This window comes from Myotis brandtii, unplaced genomic scaffold (genome assembly GCF_000412655.1).
Source record: "Myotis brandtii unplaced genomic scaffold, ASM41265v1 scaffold179, whole genome shotgun sequence".
NCBI lineage: Eukaryota > Metazoa > Chordata > Mammalia > Chiroptera > Vespertilionidae > Myotis > Myotis brandtii.
The window spans coordinates 7040636-7051893 of NW_005356635.1; positions in this window are offsets into that span (position 1 = coordinate 7040636).

Consider the following 11258-nt stretch of genomic DNA (forward strand, 5'->3'; position numbering starts at 1 on the left):
CATAGTCTGGTGGGAATATTTGTTAAGAACTGCAGACCAGTAGTTTTGAAAGCTGGGAGATAAATCGGACAATTTCATCCCATAAATCTTACCACCTGACTCATCAATTTGAGGTTCCTTATTGAAACAAGGAAAACAACTTTAATCATGCAAATATTTGGAAACTGCAAGCATATCTCTATTTGGAATTTGAGAGATAATTAAAATGGACAAGTTATGATTGATTAACTCATGAAGAATGGGTTAGTTAAAAGGCAGTTGGTTCTCTTTCCAGCCTGTATCAATACTCCATCAACAGGAATTAAGAAAACAGCATAAATAGGCTCCAGCTCCTTGCTGAGGGCAATTAATCAGAACAGAGGCAGGGGGAGGTAAGTTGGAATGGTGACAAATAAATCAACCTATTTTTGTACCTACATTTATCTTTGTTAATTCTTAAATGCCATCTTAATATTTTGATCTTTGATTTGTGTATGAGATGATGGATATTAGGAAAAAATTCCCACGTATTTTGATTTATTATATGAATAAATTATGTTATATTTCCATATTAATATCTTTACTTTATCTATGAGAAATATTTATTTCACTCTAATTTGTAAAGTAATGGGGAATTATTTTTATTCTTAAAATGCTGTAACAGAACCTTAAAGCTCCTTAAAACTTTTTGAAGAAAAGGCAGGGTTTTCATAAATAAATGTTAATAATATAAAATGTCATATGGGTAGAAAAATAAAAGCATAGAATCAATTTAACAAAGGAAATGTCAATGTTTTCTGACAACCTGTTTACTCTTTACCTGATAAGAATCTTAATAAGGTCTTAATAGCTCCAGTTCAATTTCAATTTATTCTTAAAATTAGTTTGGAAAGGCAACCTCCAGGCACACAGGTAATGCAGCTGATGCTGTCTCTTGGCAATCTGGTTCTAACCAGAGGTGGGTTTTTCTGTTCTAAGTCACTGGGATGCTTGTGTTTCTCTCTTTTCTGTTAGTATAAGGAATGTTATAGGCTAATCCTATGATAACTACTCTGGTTGACACTGGAGAGTAACAGGTAGAGAACCTGGAGTCTTTAGAAAAAGTTGACATTTGAGTGCTGAGAAAGATGATCAGTATGTTCAATTTTTACCTGTTAGGAGTGATACATTTTAATGTTGAAATGCTGTACAGTCCCTTTGGAGGACTAGGTATTATATCTTGATTTTTAAATAATGAAATTCATCCAAAGAACTCTGAGGATTAAATAGCTAAACTGATGCCTTGATTGAAATTTAAAAGAAGATTCCAAAATCTTTGTTTAGTTTCCTTTTACCTCAGAATTTTGGTCTCCAAATGCAAGGAGGGTTGAACTTGCTTCACAATTAATGATCTAATTTTGCAGCACTGCATGCTGCTCCCAAGATTGATCTGACTCGGAGGCAAGTCTGTTAAACATGATGTCAGCAGGAATTATTTTCACAACTGCCAGAAGCAGTAACATCAGACTCAAGAAATTTTCATTTCAGGATGTGGTGGTCTAGTATATTGGACTGATGTTTACATGCTAATGGACAATCAAATACGGTGTTCAAGAGAAGAACCTATAAGGAAAAGTGATCACACTATCAATCGAACAAAACACCAGTTTTCTCAAGGAACATTGGGAGGTAAGGCTGAAACACACAAAAATCCCCTCTAATTTCAAATTAGATCAGCAGAATCAAAGGCACATTCTTCCTCTTGATGGTCTCTGGTATTACTTTACTGTCATGAGTAGTGATTCCAAACTACATGAAATGCCATCTCTGATACACAAGGCATTGATTGTTGATGTGTCCCTCTTAATCTGAGGAAAGTGCCTCTTGATGAACTACAGTTTTCATTCTCAGGATTAATGAACCAACATCAGAGTATGGTCTTGTGTTTTTAACAGTGGCAGATAAACATTCAGTATCTACATTTCAGAGTGGTAACTCAAGGATAAATCAAATAGCAAATTAAATTTAGGTATGCCATCTGCTGCCTCAATTTTATGAATTCCAGCCCATAGGACATTGACTGGGCGTGGATGTATAAACCATTGTTTTTTGTTATTGGACTTACAGCAAACACTGGACAAATGTTTACCCATGCTGCTCATCTTCTTGGAAATAGTAAATTTCAGCAAAAGTGAATATTTTTGGTTATTGTTAAGTTTTTGTTTTAATAAAAATAAACGGCAACAGAAGAAAAAACAGCATGTACGTGTTTCTCTGAATGCAACATCTCAGCAGGCTGTAGAAACCCATTCATAAGGGGTAAATAATTTAATGTGTAATTATAAGCAGCATTGTAAAAAAATATATTAGGTCTCCATGATTTTACTCTCTTCTTCTGGTAAAAGATCATTACTTTTCCCTGGGCCCCTAATGGTTAAGTCTTTTAAAACGTTTCCATTTCCAAGAAAGTTCTTGATTTCTTATGATGGTGTGTCTTTGTTTCACAGTTGTTGTTTTTTTGTTGTTGTTGTTTGTTTGTTTTTATTAATATGTTTTCCCAATGTTTCTAAGGAAATTTTCTTATTCTTTTTTTTAAACAAATTTTTAAAAGTCTCTGATTTCAAAGGGTCTATTTTCTTTGAGCAGTTTAATGTAAAGTATGAAATTACATTTTGGTGCTATCATTTGCAGGCATTTTTATTTCTCAATGTCTGTTGCCAACCTGGGTCTTTACAGCATTTGCTCAGATGCAGGGTTATCAGGACTGGTAAGAGCTGATTTTCAAGGACTCTGTAGATTTTTAGCTAACAACATAAAATGAGTTCTCTATTTCTGAGGATAATAAAAATCTTAATGATATGTGCATCCAACAGATGGGACAGAGGGCTGTTTTGGCAGTGGGCAGTTGAAATCTGCCCTCAGTTGTTTGTATAAGGCTCTCACTAAAGTCAATAAAAGGTAATTTTCACACACAATTTAGTTCAGTATAAAATGTGGGGAAGAGTAGCTGGTTTAAGTCCAATGGGCATAAGGGTGGCAGTTGGTAGAAGTTTTTTTAGATGGCAAATTATAACTGGCAGACTGACAAGATGATCAAGAGAAATACAGGATCAAGTTACAAATTGTGGATGATGGCAGAGCTTCCTTCAGAGTCATAGCAAAGGACACAGCTGAAGCCATGATCCTAACTTCTTTGGCATAAGCCTTGATGATAAAAAAAAAAGAAACAAAAAACCAGAACTCTCTTTTTGTTTCCAGTCTTCTGCCTTTTTTTAGTCTCTCACTCATACACATGTTTGAAACCACTCATTTGCTTATGTTTCTACTTAGCATTTTGTCCAATGAACAAAATGTTTACATATATCAATACTGCATTGTAGGAACATCATAATGAGCATCAGTCACATCCAGAACCTACACTGCAGCCATACGGGGTCAGGTATGTGGTGCAGATCTCCCGAGGGAAAGAGAGATCTGCACCAAATACATTCTTCCTGGTTATGGTGAGGGAATACCATGTTTAATGCAGATAAGTCTTTAATGAGGCTGAGAAACAATGTGGAAAACAGGTTCATAAGTAAAAATTATGTATAGAAACCATTAGTGACTTTGCTCTTTCATGCACTAATTAAATGATTTGTTAAGATTTATACAGATCAATAGCTTACATGTATTTTGGGAATTTAAAAAAGTGAACAATGGTTTTGACATGCATTATTTTATCTGATGCTGGTGATTTCTGAATATGGAAATGTACACATGGCAGCCAGCAGAACAGGTTCATGTTCTGGCTCTTACTGTTAAATCGTTGAAGAGAGGTACTGCAACTCTATATGCCAAGAATACATGACAAATGAATTCTTGCCACCTCACCGCCACCGGGGCCTGCCAGCTGGCGGGGAGGGATGGGGTCTAGTGGCTGGGGGCAGGGACTGCAGAAGGTTGGCCAATCAGGGAAGGTTGGCTGTAGGAGCACATTGACCACCAGGGGGTAGCTCCTGCATTGAGCATCTGCCCCCTGGTGGTCAATGAAAGTCAAAGCGACCAGTCATTCGGTCATAATGGTTGCTTAAGCTTTTACATATATAGATAGATTATAGTAATAGATTTTTATATTATAACTAGAGGCCTGGTGCACAAAAATTTGTGCACTTGGGGGGCTCCCTTAGCCAGGTCTATGCCCTCTCGCAGTCTGGGACCCCTCAGGGGATGTCCACCTACTGGCTTAGGCCCGCTCCCTGGGGGATTGGGCCTAAGCTGGCATTCAGACATCCCTGTGGCAGCCCGGGAGCCCTTGGGGGATGTCCACTTGCCAGCGGAGAGCAGGCCTAAGCTGCAGTCGGACATCCTTAGTGCTGCTGAGGAGGCAGGAGAGGCTCCCACCACCACCGCTGTACTGGCAGCCATCAGCCTGGCTTGTGGCTGAGCAGAGCTCCCCCATGTGGGAGCACCAGGGGGCAGCTCCTGCATTGAGCGTCTGCCCCCTGGTGGTCAGTGTGTGTCATAGTGACCAGTCATTCCCAGTCGTTCTGCTGTTAGGGTCAATTTGCATATCACCCTTTTATTATAAAGAATAGAGGCCTGGTGCACAGGTGGGGGCCAACTGGTTTGCCCTGAAGTGTGTCCTGGATCAGGGAGGGGGTCCTGCTGGGGTGCCTGGCCAGCCTGGGTGAGGGCCTGATGGCTATTTGCAGGCTGGCCACAGCCCCTTCAGGGTGGGGGTCCCCGCTGGGGTGCCTGGCCAGCCTGGTGAGGGGCTGATGGCTCTTTGCAGGCTGGTCACGGCCCCCAGCCACCCAAGCTCCCAGTGGAGGCTGGCTGGAAGCAGGTATCTGGGATTTATTTATCTTCTATAATTGAAACTTTGTTGCCTTTAGCGGAGGTCACAGCCGGCCAGGGCAGGCAGGAAGCTTGGCTTCCTCCATCGCCGGGGCAACCAAGCCTCCTGCTTGCTCCAGCTCTGTGTCTGCCAGCCGCCATCTTGGTTGGGTTAATTTGCATATAGTCGCTCTGATTGGCTGGTGGGTGTGGCTTGTGAGTGTAGGGAAGGTATGGTTAATTTGCATGTTTCTCTTTTATTAGATAAGATTACATGAATGGAATGTTATATTATTATTATATTATATTAATGGAATATTACATTATATTATTCCAGATCTTTTATACCTAGCTTACTTCATTTAACATAATGTTTTTGAGGTTCATCCATCTTGTAGCATTTATCAGTAGTTCATTTCTTTTTTAGTATTGAATAATATTTCATTTTCTGGATGGACCACATTTTGTTTATCCATTCACCAGTTCATGAGCATTTTGTATTGTTTCCACTCATTAATATTCATATATAAGTTGTGTGGATGTATGTTTTCATTCTCTTGGGTAGATACTGAATGATTTCTTTATCAAGCTATGAATGCTTATCTCAAGAAGAGAATGTTATTCTATAGAGAACTTTGAAATTTTCTTTTTACGTAGGGTTATATTGAAACTTTGTATTGAGTTATATACCTAAAAATTACAATACTAATGAGTAGGTGAATATGAGAAGTGTATATAAAAGGCTGTTCAAATTTACTGGTACAATTTACTGTCATTCACTAGTAACTACCTGCAGTCTTCCTGTCTGGAATAAAAATGACATACATTATATTTACTACTCTGCTAATACCACCAAAATGCCTATCATTTGTCATTTCCAGACTGTCTGCTGTGAGGTGATGCAGCAATCTAATTCTTTAAAACTGTGGCCTTAAGTGTATCATTTTATCTCTTCCCTTTTTGTCTTTTTATGATAAAGGACAGCTCACATTTGAAAACTAGGATTTAGGTTGATTACTAAAGGGGCCAAATAAAAATGTAACTTATTTTAAAACATTTTCAAATCCAGAACAACATGCAGGATTGTTTATTAATTTATCAGAGAATATAAAGAGATAGGAAAATTTCCTCCACCTTGATTTGTTCTGTTCCCTGGCTTTTTGTACAATCTAGAGACCAATTCAACATTTGCACATTTTTGTTAGTATGAATTTGGAAAATGTGATGATGATAAATGTTAATATAATATTAACAACAAAACTTCTTAGGTCATTTCTGCTAAATTGTTAGTGATAAATTAAAACTTAGAACAGGGTCTTCACTGATCAAGATGGCCACAACCACATCAAAATTACAAATACAACTAACAATCATCATTCAGAACCACGTGAAATCTAGCTGAACAGAAGTCCTACAACTAAGGATATAAAGAAGAAGCCACATCCAAACTGCAAGGAGGGGTGGAGATGCAGAACAAGCTGATCCTACATCCACATGTGGTAGATAAAAATTGGGAGGGATATCTCTGCTCTTTAGCTACCCCCTGAGGAGTTAGGGGTCCAAGCCCCATACCAGGCCCTTCCACCTAGGGTTCCAGTGCCAGGAAGAGAAGTACCCATAATTTCTGACTGTAAAAACAAGCAGAGATTGTGGCTGAGTAAAATGGAGGGCTGTAGGAGTCCCAGGTGTTCCTCTTAAAGGGCTCATGCACAGACTCACTCTCTCTGAGCTCCAGCACTGGGGCAGCAGCTCGAAAGGCACCAGGGACATACAAGGAGGAACTGAATTGTCTGGCTTCAGGGAGAGAGCTGGAGGGGCAGCTTTCTTCCAGACAGAAGTACTGGCAGAAGACACTGTTCCTTTGCTGAGCCCTCCCTCAATAGAGCCAGCAGGCAGGCACCATATTTAAGTCTCCATCAACCTGGCTATCACTCTTCATCCCACCCTGATGATTCCATGACACTTTGCCCCACCCAACTTATGGCCCACAAGCTATTTTCAGTGGCTTTTTTATACAAATGGCCCTAGCTCATGCTTCAGACTTTCCTATAATCCCTCAAACAAGCAGCATCTTGCCTTTGCATGCCCCCCCCTCCCACTCCCCATATAAGTGGCCCTAGGTCTGTAACTAGTGGAAGCCTTTTATGGGCACCTCCAAGTCCAGCAAAAGTAGCAATAATTAGCAGATTGCATTGTAGCTTATGCTGGGTGATCCCAGGTAGGGTACAGGTGGCAGCCTGGTTGGCCTTCACCTACCAGGAGGCCCTAAAGTCAGCACACCTGGTAAACAGCTTCATAACACCTTGAATCACCACCCACCCACCTCCAGAAGCAACAAATGCAGGGGGCACCAGAACCCTGCTGAGATAAGTTCTACTCCCTGGGGTCAGCCCCTATACAGCTGATCCCTTAAATTCATTGGCGGTCGCAGCCAGTTCTCCCAGTGATAGGCCTGGGGGTAAATCCCTCTCATTGAGATACCAACATCAATCAAGGCTCAACTACAACAGGAGGGTAAACACAGTCTACACAGGGGCACACCTGGAGTGCCCAGCTCAGGTGATTGGGGACGCTGTGCCACTAGGTCCTATAGGACATCTACTACACTAGGCCACTCTACCAAGCTTAGGAGATGTAGCAGCTCTATCTAATACATACAAACAAACACAGGAGCCTGCCAAAATGAGGAGACAAAGAAACATGGCCTAAATGAAAGAACAAAACAAAACTCCAGAAAAAGAACTAAGCAAAATGTAGACAAGCAATCTATTAGATGCAGAGTTCAACACACTGGTCATAAGGATGCTCAATAAACTTAGGGGAAGAGTAGATGAACTTATTGAGAACTTCAACTAAGAGATAGGAACAAAAATAGAGATAGAAAAATTAAAGAAGAACCGGTCTGAAATGAAGAATATATTACAGGGAATCAACAGTGGAATAGATAAAGTAGAAGATCAAATCAGAGATTGGAAGATAAGGAAGCAGACAATACCCAATCAGAACAGAAAAAAAAAAAAAAGAATCCAAAGAATATGAGGATAGTATAAGGACCCCTTGAAACAACATCAAGCATATCAACATTTTCATCATGTGGTGCCAGAAAGAGAAGAGAGAGAGCAAAAAATAAAAAAGCATATTTGAATAATTAATAATTGGAAACTTCCCTAACTTGGTGAGGGAGAGAGACAAATCCAGGAAGTGCAGAGAGTTTCAAGCAAGATGAACCCAAAGAGGCCCATACCAAGACACATCATAATGAAAATGTAAAAGGTTAAAGATTAAGAGAGAATCTTAAAAGCAGCAAGAGAAAAGCAGTTAGTTATCTATAAGGGAGCTCCCATAAGACTGTCAGCTTATTTCTCAACATAAACTTGGAAGGCCAGAAGGGATTGGCATGAACAAAAGCAATAATAACTCTACCAACCAAAGTTATTATTTAGAATTAAAGGACATATAAAGAGCCTTCCAGACAAGAAGAAACTAAAGGAGTTCATCATCAAACCAATATTATAAAAAATGTTAAGGGGTCTTTTTTAAAAAGAAGAAGAAAAAAACTGAATAAAATGACAATAAATACATATCTATTGATAATTACTTTAAATTCAAATAGATTAAACATTCCAGTCAAAAGACATATGTGGATGCATGGATAACAAAACAGATCCTTACCTATACTATCTATAAGAGACTCACTTCAGATCGAAAGACACACACAGACTGAAAGTAAAGGAATGGAAAAAGATATTTCATGAAAATGGAAACATACAAACAAAAATTGGTGTAGCAATACTTATACCAGATGAATTGGACTTTAAAACAAAGGCTATACAACCAGAGACAAAGAAGGACCCAGCAATTCCACTTTTCTGAAGAAACCCAAAATACTAAATAAAAAAGACATATATCTATATCTTCATTGCAGCACTATTTAGAGTAGCCAAGATATGGAAGCAAACTAAGTGTTCATCAATAAATTAATAGATAAAGAAGAAGTGGTGCATATATACAATTGAATATGACTCAGCCATAAAAAAGAATGAAATCTTACCATCTGCACAACATGGATGGACCTAGAGGGTATTGTGTGAGTGAAGTAAGTCATACAGGAAAGACAAATTTATATGTGGAGTCTCAAAACTTCTATGTGGAATCTCAAAAACAAAATAAACAAGCAGAACAGAAACAAACTCATAGATACAGAGAACATTGTTGCAGTTGCCAGTTGGGAGGAGGTTTGGGGGAATGGTGAAAAATGTGAAGGGATTAAGAAGTACAAATTGGTAGGTATAGAATAGTCATGGGGATGTAAAGTACAATATAGGGAATAGAGTCAATAATATTGTATTGACTATGTATGGTGTCAGATGGGTACTAGATTTATTGGGGTGATCACTTAGTAAGTTATATAATGTCTAACCACTGAGTTGCATACCTGAAACTAATATAATATTGTATGTCAACTGTAATTGAAAAATAAAAGTTAAATTAAAAAATATGATCTTCATCCATTTATTTATGCATTCACTAAACTAGCCTTTTATTATTTCTAAAGATATTTATGTGGCCTCTTCCATGTGCTAGACTCTGAGCTAGGCACCTAGATTACAACTGTGGACAGCCATTTAAATTGTACACAGTAAAGAACGAAGCTATTTAGCAGATGACTTTCCCTTATAATTAGAAAAAAGTTAATTTGCTTTAGAAGAAAAAACTTACAACTTTTGGTTACTTGATTTAAAGATCTTTGGGGCTTCCCTTCAGTTCTTTGGTGGATTACTTATTGGTCTTTTCCCTGAATCACCTGTGGGTTTGCTTTTGAGCAGGTTCTAAGACCAGGAAAAGCATGACCAAGTATGAAGAGAATCATTCTCTAAGTTGAAAGTTCCAACACCTCCAAGATGAGGTCTTCTGAATCCTACATCTCTTGTTGAAATCGAAGGAGAAAGATGTAAATATTCACAAATAACAATGATAGGTTAATTATAAGCATTTAATACAAAATGAAAATATTGTTCTGTCCTATTCATCTAAAATTCTTACACATTTCCTTACACTATTGATCTTATACAAGATGCTTAATGTTTAATTTATTTGAATGTGACATGATAGATCCTTAGTTAAAAATGTCTGTTCTCTTGGGTATCAGATCCCCCGATGAAGTATGATTTAATTTTAAAATCAAAATGTTCTGTGTCAAAATGAGTTATTGTCAGGTGACACCTAGGGAGTGAAACTTTTTATAAATTGAAGATAATGCTGTGCTCAGTTGTGGGAAGAAAGCCTAGAAACTAGTGATGCTATCATGTAAGAGAAAAGCCATCTTCAACATAGGAATATGTCAGGTTACATCTCAAATTTATCAAAATCTAATTCAAAGGGGTATGGAGTTAGCAGTGACCCTACAAGGACAATCTCACCATAGTCCAAAATCTATATATTTTCCAAAGTCTGGACATCCATAATATTGTTTGAGCTACACCAAGATCACTCCTGTTTCTTTTTAGACTTTTCTTATGTAACATTAACAAAACATTGAATTCCGGTATTGTGATATTGTGATTTATCAAAACAAAGAAAGATGTATTTGGTTTTTGTCCCCATTCCTAGCACAGAGCTCCTAAAACCCTTGGAATTTGTTGAGTGATAAGAGCCATAAAGTTTCCTTGATATTCATAACAAACCCCTTTCAACCACACCTGAGTGTATGTTAGTGAGGTGATTTTTGGAAAGCATTTAAGGATGGGGGCTGGTGGCCAGGGGAACCAACTGTAAGATTAGAAAGTTCGAATTTCTTAAGTAATAGTGATATTTAAAACTAGGGAAATAATTAAAAATCCATCTCCTTTATTTAGCACATTCAAATAGTTAGCCTGACCACTGGGAAGAGAGAGGAGAGAAGGCTTGAATCAATTGCCAGTGGCTAAGGATCTTATAATCCCTACTAGAGGCCCGGAGCACAAAAATTTGTGCACTCGGGGGGGGGGGTCCCTCAGCCTGGCCTGTGCCCTCTCTCAGTCTGGGACCCCTCGGGGGATGACCATCTGCTGGCTGAGGCCTGCTCCCCAGCGGATTGGGCCTAAGCTGGCAATCAGACATTCCTCTGGCAGCCCGGCAGCCCTCAGGGGATGTCCACTTGCCAGCGGGGAGCAGACCTAAGCTGCAGTCGGACATCCTTAGTGCTGCTGAGGAGGCAGGAGAGGCTCCCACCACCACTGCTGTACTGGCAGCCATCAGCCTGGCTTGTGGCTGAGCAGAGCTCCCCATGTGAGAGCACCCTGACCACCAGAGGGGAACTCTTGCATTGAGCGTCTGCCCCCCGGTGGTCAGTGTGTAATAGTGACCAGTCATTCCCAGTCTTTCTGCTGTTAGGGTCAGTTTGCATATTACCCTTTTACTATATAGGATAGAGGCCTGGTGCACGGGTGGGGGCCAGCTGGTTTGCCCTGAATGGTGTCCCGGATCAGGGTGGGGGTCCCGCT